At 48.5% G+C, this 16,229-nt stretch overlaps 1 protein-coding gene across 3 annotated transcripts in view; it reads right to left on the bottom strand.

The window, feature by feature from the left end:
• Window positions 1–9,762, bottom strand: part of LOC135911165 (osmotic avoidance abnormal protein 3-like) — a 58,795-nt gene extending 49,033 nt beyond the window's left edge. Inside the window, exons 1-2 of one of the 3 annotated variants that reach the window (XM_070526433.1) lie at window positions 9,266–9,762; window positions 8,909–9,201 (exon numbers count right to left, since the gene is read on the bottom strand). The gene's annotated coding sequence lies outside the window, so the exon portion shown is untranslated. Of the gene's footprint in view, window positions 1–8,904 lie in introns of all 3 variants that reach the window. The other 2 variants (XM_070526432.1, XM_070526431.1) reach the window with 2 other exon arrangements.
• Window positions 9,763–16,229: the final 6,467 nt, after the last annotated feature.

The raw sequence follows: 16,229 nt of genomic DNA, 5'->3' as shown, positions 1-16,229 counted from the left end.
GTACCGCTGATATTTAGAAGATATTCTGTAACCTTCAAAATAAATTTTCCGCACACACATTCTCCTAGAGAAAACGCCCATCTGTCTGCACGTTCGCTTTTTGAAACTTGTTCCTTCTGGAGGTGAAGATAATTAATTTTTATTCGAACAATGAGGCTGAATCTCGATGTTACTCCCTCTGAAGATACTGTCTCAAACTATGGGTTCGACCATGCTTAATGTGCACAATTTTGACTGTTCTCATCGTCGTAACCCTCTTATCTCCGAATAACTAAGATTCATTCATTCATTCATTCACTTAGTGTTTGCGCTGTTTAAAGCGAAAAGGTATAAATTCAGCAGAGTGACAGAAACTGTTTTGTTTGCACCTTAGAACCCCTCTAACATATATGCACAAAAAAGTAAAGAAGAAAAAATAAAGAAATAAGAAAGGAACAGAACGTCCCTGCTGCTGCGTATCCGGAACAGACCCGACGAGGCTCGACACTCGCGTCGATGATGTTTGAGAAACAAACGCCAGCACACGCAAACGGCGCCTGCGTAGCCCCGAATTTCTGCAAACGGCGAGCGCGCGTCGCAGCGGCGGTGTCGTCACTTCGGCGGCGGAAGTGTGCGCGGCCGCGCCTGCAGCCTTCGCTCGCAACCCGCCAGCATCGATTGACGCCGGCAGCTGACCTTCACTTGTCGGACATTTTCGGCCTGCATGTTAATGCAACACGAGGGCTGACCACGACGAGAACAAGAGTGAAAGCGCTGCTGCACACGGAGGGACGATTCGACGATCTCGCAGCGATGGCATATAACGACACCGGCCGCGGTGTGCTCACTTTCCGCCTGCATAATTAACAACGCGAGGCATAAATTTACCGTCCGACCTCCTGTCCAATTTTACAAAGCTAGGTTCACGGAGTATCTTCCTTTGACAAATCAATTCTGCGGAAACCCGAAATACGGGAAAGGGCTTATGGAAGGGGGAAAAAACGTCATCCATCCGATTCTAGCACCAACCTACAAGTTCGTGCTAGATTTGTATGGATTATAATTTTTCCCTTTCACGTATCTTTGTCTTTTTGAACGTTGTTACGTCAATTTTCTGAGCGGTACAGAGAGAAAGAAAATATTTTGAGATAACGGCGAAGCCGAGGAGTGCGTCGTGGAGTTGTGGGCGCTTTATTTGCAGGGCAGTATTATTAATGTCGTTTTACTTCTCGTTTGTGGTGAAGGTAGTGAAAGTAGAAGGAAAGACAGCGGCACCATCAGCGATATCTTGGTTTTTACTCACTTCCCGTCGAGAAAGATGTGATTTTTTTTTTCATTGTACGAAGGCACGAATTTCACGTTTCCTGCTTGTAGTTATGACAACAGAAAGAAAGGGGGGGGGGGCGGACACAAAGAAAGACCGCACGCCAACGTGTTCAGTAACGGCACTCCCTAACACATTCAACGCTGCGTACACGAGCACGCATGACACACTTCAGAGAACGGAAGGTGGGGCAGTCACCGCAAGCGACGTGCAGGCGTTGAAGGCTCTGATCCCACTAGTCGCGTGTAGTCTTCTTTCACATTACTTTCGATTTATGGTTATATGAAAGAATTCGTAAAATCAATGATGCCGTATAAGGTTTAAAATCAGTTCTATTCCCCGATGCTTGACTACTGACATGCTTTTGTAGTTACTCCATGTGTTTCTATTACTTGCTTAAATTGAACGTATATTGGCTTCTCGAGCATTATTTCTCCCTTGCGGTTGTACCTAATCTGCAATGTATATGTCAATGTACCCTTGTCTACCATGGTGCGTTAAAGGCACTCCAAGACAGTCCGAACGTACCACTGGTATACTATATAACGGACACAAGCATCAAAATGTAAGGCTTGCTACTGTTGTTTGTATTAGTAATCATACATTGTTGGATCTGGAGGACAATCCCAATGGCTGTCCCCCTGATTTTGGACCTTGCCGTTGGGTGCGGGAGTTGGCCGAGTTTGCGGAGGACTTTGAGATGAAAAAACTGGAGGTTCATTTACATTATTTACAGTGAGAGTACAAAGAAATTAACAGCCATAAAGTCATTACGGGCCGGCAGCAACTCGGACGCTGCGGCCCGTGGCAAGAAGCTCGAAAGAGATGAATGAAGGAATCCTCCCTTGCTGCTCCCGGTCTCTGGCTTTTAACCCCTTCGGTGTCTCGAAGTCACGTCCCGTTCGGCCAATCGGCGAGCCCGCTCAGGTGGCGTCATTTTCGGCCAGTGGTAGGCGCCCGTGCGAGTGTACGTCACATTCGGCTCAGAGGGTCACTCCTTGGGCTCCAATTGTCCGAGCGATTACTTTTCTGCGGCACTGCCTTCCTGGTCTGCAACTGCCGTCACAAAGGCGGACGGGGGGATTGCTGCCAGGGCTTCACGGTGCATTGCAGCCGTCTTGCCTCGCGGCTTGCAAGCGCTCAGAGGGGCCAGGCTGTTTGTTCTCGAGCGACCTTTCAGAGCCGCAAAGCAGCTTTGCTGAGGACCTACGTTACCTGGAACCATACCAGGCTCCCGCTACACTTTCGGGAAGAGGCAAGTAGTGAATAGCGTCCCCCACGAGGTGGGGGACGCCAACTTGTTTGGACGTGCTGGGCCTCGGGAACGTGGTAGATGTGCTTCTGCGTTCCTTACTTAGGTGTGGCGCGATTCGATGTGGTCTGGTGAACTTAAAGTAAGCTCAGGAAAAGGTCCCGTATCTAACAACATGCATGTGCATGACCGGAATAATTTAACAATCTTTTTTCAATGCTATTAATTTTATCACTTTCTCAATCGTCCTATAGCGGTGCAACATCTTCTATGCGCTATCATCAGGATCGGCCAGCCGTGCAGGATGGATGGTAAGAATCAAGCAAAAGGTCTTTTTACATCATACCGGCCCATATATAACCGCTCAATAGTAAACACATAGATGAATTCGTAGGCAAGCAATTGCCTCCCTCGTAATCAACGTCAGCCCAATTGAGTCCACTGCAAAATAAAAGCTTACCCTAAATTCAGCGATGACGTCTGTTCTACACGAAAAATATTTGTCAAATATTGAATGATATCGCGCCCCACGGAAGGCATCACCACCACAGTCATAACTATCACCACATTAATTAAGTTCACAACAAAATAAAGCCTCTAAACGCACCAACCTCGCTCGAATTAGTTTCACTACGCTTATCACTCAAGCATGTATAATGCTTTGTTTTGCCTTCGTATTCAGTAAGTTGAACATATACTATACTGAATATATGTTCTACACATTTCTACCACATTAAAACCGACTGGTAAAGCCAACAAAGTACATTCGTGCTCACACAAAACAACCTCCCTTGCGGCGGCTGCAAATAATGCAGACACCGGAAGAACTGTCGGCGCCGTAAATTGCGAGTGTAGGAAACATTCCTCATGGGAATTTCTATTTCGATGTAAGCGCTCGTCAAAAATAACGTTGCAGTTAATCGGCTGCCTTCCATATAGGCACAAAATTTTTCTGCGATAACATCGGATTGGCATCGCAGGGTAAACGTCGTTGAAAGCCCAATTTCTACTCATTTCCCTTTAGATTGTACTTTGTATTAATATTTATTTCTCACTGTTTTTGCCTATATATAGTGTTACAAGGGGATGATAGATGTTTAAAGGTTTTTTGCAATGATGGTGCGGCACAAATGAGTGTGGGCAAAAGCCGCGCGAATCCATCTGCGTCTTCGGCACTGTCCTTTGTTTCTTCTTTGGCAGTTTAACGCACCCTGTGACAATATACTATACGAATGCGAAAATAGTTCGATATATCTCGTTGTTGTCCGTCCTTTAAACCCGTCATTACTGAGAAATATTGAAAACGTACCGGCCTAAGGACGTCGTTCGAGGACTGGCTCCGGCTACGCGGGCTAACGTCAGAGAGACACCGAACTCACAGTGAAGCTTCCACATATTACGAGTACCGGCTAACGTTAGCCAGGCTGTTAAACGAGAGAAAAAAAATGATTAAAAAACAGGGTGCAAGATGCGATTTTGAGACCTACGCTGTTCCGTCGTCACAACGCTGGCAACCGAACACCGTAGGTCTTATAATTGTATCTCTCAACGTGATCTCTCTCTCTCTCTCTCTCTCTCTCTCTCTCTCTCTCTCTCGCAGTGGTTCATGTCTAATAATAAAATTTGCGTTCGCACAGACGCTTTTATCGAGGAGAGCAAGAATCTCCTCCCTGGACTGTACGCAGGCACGCGCGAGGCAGCTTTTGCAATTTTGCGCGGGGGTTCACGCCCAATTAACACAGCCCAGGTGGCATTACGGCGAATCCCAGGGCGTTCTCGGTGAAAGATAAATAATATTGAACATACTTGCGTGCGTAGGACAGTCGCGCTATTGCGCGCGGCCATCGAACAAAATCTTGGGATTCCTCGTATAGTTCCTTGCATTGTCCCAAGCATAAACCAAACTGTAAGTGTCTGGTTTTTTTTCCAGTGTCTCCTTCTTGTATATTTATGTTTTCGCATTTGAACAACGTCGGTCTCTCTCTCTCTCTCCATATATATATATATATATATATATATATATATATATATATATATATATATATATATATATATATATATATATATATATATATATATATATATATATATATATATATATATATATATATATTTATATCCTTAATATCGGCATTCCTCCTCCTTTCGTCACAGAGACAGTAATTTTTACGGGTCGCAGTAGCAGCGGTGCACCTTCTCGTTCTTCCTTGGCATGCCACCGCATGATTTAGCACCGCGGGCCTGATCAAATAATGCAGTCAGTAGTTTGTCGGCGCTGCAGCTGCGTTACTCGCCAGTGCGCACGGGATTAATGTTTCGTAAGGCTCATACTCTTTGCGAGTAGCCTCGCAAACTGACCGAAGGTCCGCGCCGTGTATCATGCCGTAACCTGCGGGACGCTATCCGTGCCTGTATGAAAATACCACCTAAGTGCTCGCTGTTGCTGCAAGGGAAAATAGACTTCACGAGACGTTGAAAATACAACCGCGCTCGTCTATTACGGGTTGTGCTCCCTTTGCGATGTCGCATTGCGTATCACCATCCTCCATCTGCAGCAGCGTGCGGCCAGTAGACAAAAACCTAGAGCTTCTTCTACTAGCGTACCGCGCTACTTTCTCGCCAAGCTTGTAAGCTACACATGCGTTCCCGACAAAGGAAGTAGTCTCTCGGCTCGCCCGCTCAACGTTGCGGCCAGAGTCACCACGGTGCGCGTGCGCTGTTCCCGTCGTCTTCCGGCCGTCTGCCGTGTCCTCCCAAGGCGCGAACTCCGCGCTTCCCGACAGACCGACGACGCCGGGTCTAACCCGCACGAAGGCGTGCGGCTCTAACGGGAACGGCGCATCGCGGTGGCATGCCGGAGCGCTGAACTGCGCCCGCCTCGCACCGCTGACTTCGTGCTGGCGGCAGCGGCGTCGACGCACGTGCCGCCCATGCCGACGAGCCGAGCGCCGGAAGACGCGGTTGGCTCCCCCGCCGTGCCCGCCTATTCGTCCAGCGCGGTGCTCTACGAACCGACTACGAACGCAACACATGGGCCCCCGAGTTCGCTATAGTTATATGCTTCTGGTTGACTGCGGATGTAGCTGTTGCTATATTCTCGTAAGTATCGCGTCATGTTGCATATGTGTAGAAGTCTGGAAATGTGCAAGGTATGTTTCTTACAAGGCTGAGCGTCGACTATAATTCTTACTGAGTTGGACCCGAACTCGCAAAGCTTTTATTTATTTATTGAACATACCTTACAGGCCCCTTTACAGGGCATTGAGTAAGGGGGGTAATAAAGAAAGTACAAAGTAACTTGTCGGTGTACAACGTGCGGCTCAAATTTGCAGTTTAACATAAAGGAGAGGAATCGATGATAATGTGGTGTGGCGGCAAGTACAAGGTCGGGCGGGAAAAAGGATAACACGAAGAGAGAAAAAAAAAATATTGGCTGGCATTATACATACGGAAAAACTGGATACAAGAACTACAAAGTATACCGATTACAATGACAACAGTAACAAGAAAAGAAACTACAACCAAAGATAGACTGACAAATATGCGGAATCTAGGCGCATGAGCAGTTGGCAGGGTTCAAAATACGCACAATGGTAGGGCATGATAAAAACGCAGGAACTAATGGCGTGCACAGTAAAAACATTTATCAATATAAGGAATGCAGTCGGGCACAAAGTGGGATACTGAAGAAAAAAAAAAAAACACGTGCAGTGGTACAAAAAAATGACGGATGTCTCCACATCCGTCTCCACAACTATTCTCCACAGCATGCCGCACCGCGACAGGGAGTATAATTTTGCTTTGCACGAGGCAACATATAGGCAACATCTGCAAAAAGGCTTTATCAACCATTAACCCTACCATCAAGCAATATTTTTCGTTAAAGCAGTCATAGGACTTCCTTATTCAGAAACCGCATTAACCCTTTCTCTGAATATCGACTCTATGTATTTCGATAATTGTACATCAACAGTTCAGAATAATCTTGCTTTAGTTGAACCTGACGTACGTGAAATGTGTGTTTTTTTTTTTTTTTGCTAAATGTATGCAGAAGTACGTTTAGCTCCAGCATCGAGACTATAATTCTGGCAGGATTTACATTGGGCTGTGTAGGTCTAAAAATAATAAATCAACCAAAGCACGGCTGGCGCCACCGAAGTATAAAGATAAATCCTCACATGCTAGTTCACTGACGTCCTCAGTCGTCACTATCGTGATTGCATTTGTTCAACCTATGTTCAGCAATGTAACTACGGTTACTAGACCATTCAAGTTATAATATACTGCAACAATCATAACCATAACCAGCAACATTAGTGAAAAACCATGCGAGGAATTTATCAATACATTTAATACGTAACACAAAAGAACTTATCCTTTGTTTTGCATACCAGTTCTTTCTCTAATTTTTTTTCTTTTCTTCTAGTTCTCGTCTACATACCTTCGGGTGCGCGTTGAACCACTACAGGTTGACAAAAGTAATCCGGACACTACTCTATATAGCACTCAGTGCGTTGTCTTACCCGAAAAATTGGTCCCGTGAGGTACCAGTTCCGCATCATACAATTTTCTCGTTGCCGTATGCCAATCATTTGCATGTATCTGCGCCTTGTCTATGTTACGTCCTCAGCAAGGAATACGCAATCTATTTTGCGCGGCACCTCAGACACCCTTGGGTTGCTATTTCGTTGCTTTCCACTCGGCGTTCACTGTGTTATATCGGAAAGGATTTACCCTTTCGTTCTTTCTTATTTTGATCGCCACCTGAATCAAGAGCAATCCTACTCAAAACTTCGCTGGAACGCACCCTATCTACCCTACCTGAAGAACTCATGTCCTTTTGTTTTCATAATCCTTATGAATGGCATTTGCGAACACCGATACCTCAAGTAAGTGCAAGAGTACGCGAAATACTTCTTTAAGGATCTTGTTTCGGAAAGGATCCGGAAAAGTGTGCGACACACTCTACGTCCCAAATCGGCCAAAACAGAAGAATCACGTCAAGCGGCCAGCAGTCACACAGCGACCAAACGTGTGGTTCTTTCTTGGATAGCCCAGATTCACCCGCAGCCTTCGCAAACCTCTACAGAACTACCAAGACCTGAGTGAGCAGAGCGTAGTTGCCCGATGTGCGAGGAGCTGAGCGGCGAGTACGGAGTTGGTCGCGATGTTGACGGCACCTGTTTACGGGCAGTGTTCCAACGAACCTGTGTGCTGCGAAGAAGCGAAAGACAGTTTTGCAACATTATTAATCTCGTTGAGTTCCGACGCCAAGTGCGAAGAAGTGACTGGCATCTGCCACGGATTACGCTAACGTTCAGGCCATGTAATCCAAGTACCGTGCCTCCATGGACGTTGTGGTTCGCAGGATCCTCCACGGCAGTATATAGGCGGTGCTTTCTGAGGTATTTGCGTGCTCAATGGCACCTGCATGGCCCCCTCAAGAGACGACCGTAGAAGAAGATCCGACTTCCGAGACGCCTATGCTTCAAAACTGCACTGACATAGCACTTGAACCTGATAAGTCTTGACTCCCTGGTTGAACTAAATCAACACGCACCCAGCAAAGAAAAAGAGAAAGAAAAACGTGCCAGCGACATATAGCGCTTTAAGGCTGGCGAGAAACTTAACGTAACACTGCCCGAAATTCGCACAGACTGTGTTCTGACTCTGACTGTGTTCTGACTCAGACTCTGTTCCTACTCTGACCCCTAACACCAGCCACAAATCCAGCCGTCGATGAATCAGCCGAATTACGTCGCCCTATTTTCCGCACCTAATACAAGGCCCAAGGGAGTTATACCATTTCAACGAACTGCCACATTGCATTAGCATCGTACACTCGCCATCAAAGGCACTCGTTAACAGGCAGCGGGGGGGGGGGGGGGGGGGGGGGCGAAGTTTTCAGCTACCCGCCGCATTTACGCAAAGGTCCTCAGCGACATTGTCCTTCAATCGCCTCATCCCCAGATCCTCCTGCGATGCTTTTGGACAGCCTGCGTACTTCCAGCATTGTCATTTACGAGCCCTATCTGTATCATTATTATTGTACGTAACCCTACGCGCGATGTCCCTGAACTACCAGACGATATATGTTTCTGGAGACTCGCGACATGCCAATACACCCTCGCGAATAGCACTGCACTCCGTAGTTCGCGAAGCTTCAGATGTACTACAATCTATCACGTAAATTTCAGCTGTCCGATGCTACTTCATGATAAGCAGTGGCGACATCAAACGCATGTGACGTTGTCACGCATGGAATCGCACATGACAGGCCTGCCTCCTGACAAGTTAGTTAGAGCAGTGAACAAAGAACGAGTGCCAACAGCTGTAACGGCATGCCCACCTACTTTCGTGCGTCCTGCGGCAGTCAAACCGAGGTGGCTCGCAGGCGGTAAGCCACAGATATCAGCGCTCTTCCTTCCACGTCAGAAGCACCAGCAGCGGCAGTAGTCCACTGCACCACGCACACGAGAGTTCAGTCGGCCCACCACTGGCCGTGGGCGCGCGCTCAGGTGACTCGGGCCGCCCCGACGCCAGCGGGCAGCCGTGGATACGAGTCAACAAGCACGGGGTTGCTACGGCAGCGGCTCGGCGCTGAAACGCGCCATCTTCGAACGCTGCAGTTTCACTGAGGGGAGGCCTGCAATTAGGCATCTGCGCATTTACCCTATCGGTAGTGGCGCACACACTTCGGTATACACTACCTGTTTCTGCTAGTTCTGTCCAGCGATGGGAAAGGAAGCGGCGCGCGAACTGAATCCCCTGCATACTCAGTGTGGCCCCGTTTCTCTTCACGGTGCATATGCATACGGCCACATTACTGAAGCGACCTCAGAAGGAATGCTTGACGTGCCTTGGTCCGTCAACAAGTATCGTTTCTTTCTTTCGCCCAATGCCTACAGAAAAGCAAACAAGTCGAGTGACACCGCCTCATTCGAGGTGCCGCCACTTACGCGAGAATGTAGGGTGCCATATCGTGAGCCGCTCTCATTATCAGTGACTAAGAACTACTTTGACGTCAACGCTGTGTCTCCTGATGATCGCCCCTTCATTGTGGAAAAGGTGTTAACGTCGTGGAACAATCCACAGCGCGAGGATACGTGGCGGTCGGAAGTAGAGACCCGAATGTTTTCACAACCGTTCTAAATAACGATATAGTGCCATATTTTAGAGCCACAATTAGTCAACCAGTCCAAACAAATATGTATATGTAAGCACTTAGACATGGCGCCCTGCGGTGCAACGTCAGTGCGAACCATCTATGCTGAATTTAGTGCCACTGTATTTTTCCCGTCCTCCGGCGTTTCCTCGCAAGTTGCTTCGCGTACGGGCAGCGCGCACTGCGGGGAGCATCGGCTCCTAGAACTTCGTGCTAGCGCCAGCAAGCTCGTCGTTCAACTGTAAGAGCACCGGACCCGTAATCAAACAGGAAAAAGGCTGTCACCGGATATTCATTTTATTGCGATAGCAATACTATGGACACTCGAGGCGAATTTTTGCCGTCGCCGACACGTTCTGCATATAATCGAAGTGCGATAAGATTGTGCTCCTCGCGCCTTATGGCGCGGGTTCAAGGAAAACCGCGCGAGGGTGAGCCGAGACGGATGGTTGCTTGATACACGCTGACATCCCGCGCACCTAGTGTTGGAGTTCCAACACACGCTAGGGGAGGAGAACGGCGTCTCCTCCTCTCGCCCAACCGTGGCTGCGCACGGCTGCCCGTGCGGCTGGCTGCCAGGCTCGTGCATTGCCCAGGGGGCGCTGCGAAAAAGGTGCTAAAAAGCGCTCTCTGTCCTAAAATGGGTCGTACCAAGCTCGGTCGTCTGCTTCGGAAAGCACGTTTACATTATGGACCCGCCGCTTTCGGTTGTGTTGTATCACGGCCTGCAGCGAATATCCGGTGCCGAAGATTTTTTCAGGGGTGGCACGCTGCGTAAAGGCAAGAAATTATGCAGTGCCGAATGCCTGTATGTCGTTCAAGAATTAAGCGGCGAAGTTTTAGCGCGGTGTCAATCGCAAGTGAAGCGAGTCGCGTACGAAGTGGAACTTAGGTTAGGTTTGCACGCTGCTAGATTCAGGCGCACAAACGCGAGGAAATGCTTGATATAAATGAATCCACAGCAGCGATAAGCAGACATCATGTGTACGGAACTGCTCGAGCACACGGCCGTACGCGCCGCGAAGGCAGCGGTCTTTCGACATGCCGCGAAACGGCGGTCCTCCTGCAATCTTTGTTGACTGCATGACGCTAAACAAGTAGTTATGCCTGCGTTGCCGTAGCGGCCATCTGTCCCTTTTAGTAACTGGTAATAACTGATGCAATGCATATGAGCTCGCACGTACGTGCGAGTCGCGCTGCAGCGCGAGCTCGTGCGCTGCTGGCTTGACGTAGCTTTTAATGAAAGCGCTCGAACATCGATCTGCTGTAATCAATACCACCTTGCTGCGCTGCCTCAACATGCTGACTTGAGGTCAGTATGAGCACATTTAACTCTCTAACCTGTGCTGCTCGTAGTGGGGTAGTGAATTGTCACCGAATCAGCCCGGCCATTTGTGGTCATTTGCACACACCTGGTCACTTAACCACTTCGCATCGGTCGAATTGTTAATTGTCGCTGTGGCCGGGTCTCGAATCGTGAATTACCAGCCATGCCTGCTGCTATGTCGGTGTGCTGTGGAGACTGTAGGTGCAAAAGACCGAAATTTAGAACGCAGATAATCAAGCAAGCTTCAAGACAAGCGAAGCAGTCAGCATGGCGCGAAGTTTCGCTTACTCAGCGCGACGAACTGCAGCTATGCAGCGCGCCCGACGCTCCACTTCGTGAGGCCTTGAAGGAAAACGGTAGAATCTGATGTTGGGATTCAGGCCTTCTTGTTCATGGCAGCCCACGACGCAGAAGTAATGACGGTGACGCCTTCTCGAGGCTGGGCTAGGTCTCTCCGGATCGGCGTCACCGATTCCGTCTGCTCCCAGCAATACGTCCCACGGCACACGGAGAGCCTGTTTTCGTTAAACTATAGGCTGCGGCGACCTCGCAGCGTGGTCGGCATGGTCTGTTAGAAGTGATGAGCCTTTTCGCACTCGCAACAGGGCAGAAAAAAGTGCGAATCGACGCAAAACTCGGCCTAGAAACGTGCTTCGCCATAGCCAGGGCTCAGTACGACCCAAGCTGGTACGACCCAGATGTCGTTTCCCGCGCCGCCACCAGGCGCCGCTACTATACCTAAAACTCCAGCGCAAGACGCCCATAGGGGGCTCTTGCGTTGCCCATGGGGCGCTGCAAAAAAAGGTGCTAAAAAGCGCCCTCTGTGCTAAAATGGGTCGTACCAAGCTCGGTCGTCTGCTTCGGAAAGCACGTTTACAATATGGACCCGCCACTTTCGGTTGTGTTGTTTCACGGCCTGCAGCGAATATCGGGCGCCGAAGATTTTTTCAGGGGTGGCACGCTGCATAAAGGCAAGAAATTATGCAGTGCCGAATACGCGTACGCCGTTCAAGAATTAGGCGGCGAAGTTTTAGCACCGTGTCAATCGCAAGTGAAGCGAGTCGCGTACGAAGTGGAACTTCAGGTAAGGTTTTCACGCTAGCTGCTAGATTCAGGCGCACAAACGCGAGGAAATGCTTGCTATAAATGAATCCACAGCAGCGATAAGCAGGCATCATGTGTACGGAACTGCTCGAGCACACGACGGTACGCGCCGCGATGTACGAACTGCTCGAGCGCACGATCGTACGCGCCGCGATGGCAGCGGTCTTTCGTCATGCCGCGAAACGGCGGGCCTCCTGCAATCTTCGTTGACTGCATGCCGCTAAACAAGTAGTTATGCCTGCGTTGTAGTAGCGGCCATCTGTCCCTTTTAGTAACTGGTAATAACTGATGCAATGCATATGAGCTCGCACGTACGTGCGAATCGCGCTGCAGCGCGAGCTCGTGCGCTGCTCACTTGATGTAGGTTTTAATTACAGCGCTCGAACATCGATGTGCTGCAATCAAAACTGCCTTGCTGCGCTGCCTCAACGTGCTGGCTTGAGATCAAGGATGAGCGCATTTAACTCTCTTAACCTGTGCTGCTCGTAGTGGAGTAGTGAATTGTCATCGAAAGAGCCCGACCATTTGTGCTCATTTGCACACACCTGGTCGCTTCACCACTTCGCATCGGTCGAATTGTTAATTGTCGCTGTGGCCGGGTCTCGAATCGTGAATTACCAGCCATGCCTGCTGCTATGTCGGTCTGCTATCGGGACTGTAGGTGCAAAAGACCGAACATTAGAACGCAGATAATCAAGCAAGCGTCAAGACAGGCGAAGCAGTCAGCATGGCGCGAAGTTTCGCTTACTCAGCGCGACCAACTGCAGCTATGCAGCGCGCACGACGCTCCATTTCGTGAGGCCTTGAAGAAAAGAAAACGGCAGAATCTGATGCTGGGATTCAGGCCTTCTTGTTCATGGCAGCCCACGACGCAGAAGTAATGACGGTGACGCCTTTTCGAGGCTGGGCTAGGGGCTCTATTCTGGACACGCATGGCGGCTGCACGGCCGCCATTATCCGCCATGTTTACTCTCTGATTGGCTGTCGAAAGGTCACGTGTTTTAAAATTTGTGCCGGGAAGCGGAAGTATTGCAAAATGCAATTTTGCGTTTTCATCAAGATGACGAAACGTGACGTGGAGCTGCAAATGTTATGGACTAATACATTTTTTTGGTCCTTGACAGATATATTGTGATGTTAGCGCTTCAAAAAGAATGTGAGCGGTAGCGTGCAGAAGCCAGTGCAATGCATCTGCAATTGCGCGAATATGTGGTGGCGATTCAAGATATGCGCCATGCCAGCTTGCTGATTGGCTGAAGGAATATCTCATGAGGAGCGTCACAGGAAGGGCTGTTTCGTAAACGTCATTTTGACGATGCGTGACGTTGCGCAGGGCCGCCATTGCTGAGATTTTCCGCCATAATTTTTGCTGCGACGAGCCGCGCGAATTATGCTAATGGGCAGCCATATGCAATGGCAGCCGAGAGGAATGCGTATCGCCACATTTTCCCCGTCGTTTGGCGCCACGAAAATCTTTTGTTCATAACGCGTGCTCATAGTATTTGCATCGCTCTCGGGTGGTGTTGGCATTTGTGTTTTGGGCCATCGTTTTTTAAAAGAACGCGTAAATACGAAATAATATTGGTTGAATATAGCAAACTTTCAGCAATGTTGTCCACTTTTCACTGCTGCATTTGTATTGTAATCGAGATTAATGCCTTTTCGCACAATCAAAAGTTATGACAACGGCCTTTTTCTAACTTACAAAAAGAAATGTACGCAAGGCGGCGCCTTGAAGTTTCCTCCCGCGGTGCGAGTAACCAGCGAAATGAACAAGAGATGGCAGCGCCGGCGCTTGCGTCGCTCTAGTGGATATCTCTGGCGCGCGCAACGCTATCGGTGATATTCGGCCGTTTCTAAGCCAGCCGAGTCGGGCTGAGTCACTTGCGTTTCACGAAATAGCGATAACGTGGCCTAGAACGTGCGCGCATCACCACTGGTAGTTCGCGTATGTTGTCTCAAGAAAGAAAACAAGCGCGTTGGCACGAACATGCGATGACTCATTCCATTTTCCAGGGACACGCATCCGAGCTACTGAAGCAGACGACGGCTTGTACGCAGCAGACGACGGAAGCGAGAAGCGTTTTCGACAGAATAATCATACCCTTTGAGATAGCTGCTTTATTTTTACTGCGGAGGAAAACTGTTTTGCTTTACCGATAACGCTACATTCAGTGCCTTCATTTCAGTTTCTTAGGCGAAACGTCAAGTTGGCGTCACGTTACGTAAGCAAAACCGGGCCACCAGCGCCATTTTGTTTGCGTCGCGCCCACGTCACGCTCCGAAGAAAATGGCGGAATGTCCAGAATAGCGCCCTAGGTCTCTGCGGATCGGCGTCACCGATTCCTTCTGCTCCTAGCATTACGTCCCACGGCACACGGAGAGTCCGTTTTCGGTAAACTATAGGCTGCGGCGAGCTCGCAGCGTGGTCTGTGAGAAGTGACGAGCCTTTTCGCACTCGCAACAGGGCAGAAAAAAAGTGCGAATCGACGCAAAACTCGGCCTAGGAACGTGCTTCGCCACAGTCAGGGTTCAATACGACCCAAGTTGGTACGACCCAGATGTCGTTTCCCGCGCCGCCGCTAGGCGCCGCTACTACACCTAAAACTCCAGCGCAAGACGCCCATCCTCGGCTCACCCTCGCACACTTTCACTCGCACTTACCGCACACGGCGCGCGGCCACGGTGTTATCGCAAAGACTTTATACGGAACATCGCGGCGACGCCGGAAATGAGCGTGCAGTGTCCATATAAGAGTTCACTCCCTGCTGCCGGGGCTATTCATCACACCAGCAGGCTTGCCTGTGTGAGCGACACCATGCTTGTTAATTAGTAAGCAAGTGCTTACACCAGTCTATACGGGCAACAAAACAACAAACCTTACTTCATGCTGTTGTCTAATTTCTTACCGCCATCAATGTTTCTCCTTTCAGGTGAAACTAACTTTTTTCGCTTGTATTTTTCTTTTTGCTTTATTAAATGATGAGTAGGAGCTCCGTTGTTTGACAACAGTGAGAAAGAGACTGAGAGATTGACATGAATCTGCCGCAGCCTACACTTTTCCCTTCACCTTGTTCGGGCATGGCAAAACAATAAGGCTGGTTCGTAGACTGTGCAGCAACTATCATTTCTGCAAAATATTCGCACGGCAAGTATGATTGCACAGGTCTTGACAGCAGCGCGTAAGTAGCAGCACCAATGCAAACATAAGGATTCCACTGAAACGCATAGCGCACATGCATGTAAATACACCATGCAGCAACAAAAAAAGTAGGGGTGTGCGAATATTGAAATTTTCGAATACGAATCGAATACGAATAAGACGAAAAACTGTCTTCGAATATCGAATCGAATATCGAATATATGTGTAGTATTAAAAAATTGCAAAACGAGGTAACAATAGCTACATTACCCTTTTAAAAATAATATTGCATTTTACGAGGCTGCTTCAGGTTAAAGAGGCACTCATTATACGTAATGCACTCAGGTAATGTCAGGTAATGCTCTGTCAGGTAAACGCTTGTTACAGATTATCGCGAAGGAAAATATACTGCTCAACATGTTCAGAAAGTAAGGGCTCTCTATGCACTGTGACAACATTTGTCCAGGTAACATTTTCTAGGTGCATATTTTATTGCGCATACTTACAAAGCCCGAAAGTACATCATATATTGTTATGAAAGAGCCCTGGAATAAAGCTTGGTAAAAAAAATCGAAACTGATCATGTCTCACGGGCCTGTTGCAGATAGACTGGAACAGAGCGTACACATTCATAGTAAGGTTCGTTACAGCACTTAAGATCACAGTGCTGTAACACTGTGTCGTCGTTTTGTACCTTCTTTTGTCCCTGTTTTGTGTTGCGCTGTAACGAACCTTACTATGAATCCCAACAAACTGGCCCAACTTGCCATCTTGATGTAGAGCATACAGATAATGAGCGGATCATGTGAAGCTCTCAGTGAATAAACATGTTTTTAGGAGAATGTGGAGCAAGAATATAATTCGTTAATTGCTAAATTATTCACAGTCTTTCCGAATATTCGCCGTTTTGAGCATTATTCGGCCGTCCTCGAATAT

The sequence above is a fragment of the Dermacentor albipictus genome, chromosome 9 (assembly GCF_038994185.2).
Source record: "Dermacentor albipictus isolate Rhodes 1998 colony chromosome 9, USDA_Dalb.pri_finalv2, whole genome shotgun sequence".
Lineage (NCBI taxonomy): Eukaryota > Metazoa > Arthropoda > Arachnida > Ixodida > Ixodidae > Dermacentor > Dermacentor albipictus.
This window is presented reverse-complemented; position numbering and strand designations above follow the sequence as displayed.